Raw genomic sequence first — 267 nt, 5'->3', positions numbered from 1 at the left:
GTATATAAAAAAGGGTACTGAACACACTAACACAATTCTGATAATTGTGATTATCCCTCTGCATCACTAACAGTCAAGATAGCGCTTACCTTACACATAACATAAGGGTTGTAATCACAATTTAATTGTACTTGTGAATCACCACTACGCCATGATTTTCAAGGAATGTTAAAGCAAAGACAGTGCTATTACACGGTGCAGGGCTTCTGATAAGCATTAAGCCCTAACATTAAGCTAACATGCTGTTGGTTCCAAACGCCTTTTTCT

Source organism: Penaeus monodon, chromosome 24 (genome assembly GCF_015228065.2).
Source record: "Penaeus monodon isolate SGIC_2016 chromosome 24, NSTDA_Pmon_1, whole genome shotgun sequence".
Classification (NCBI taxonomy): domain Eukaryota; kingdom Metazoa; phylum Arthropoda; class Malacostraca; order Decapoda; family Penaeidae; genus Penaeus; species Penaeus monodon.
This window is presented reverse-complemented; position numbering follows the sequence as displayed.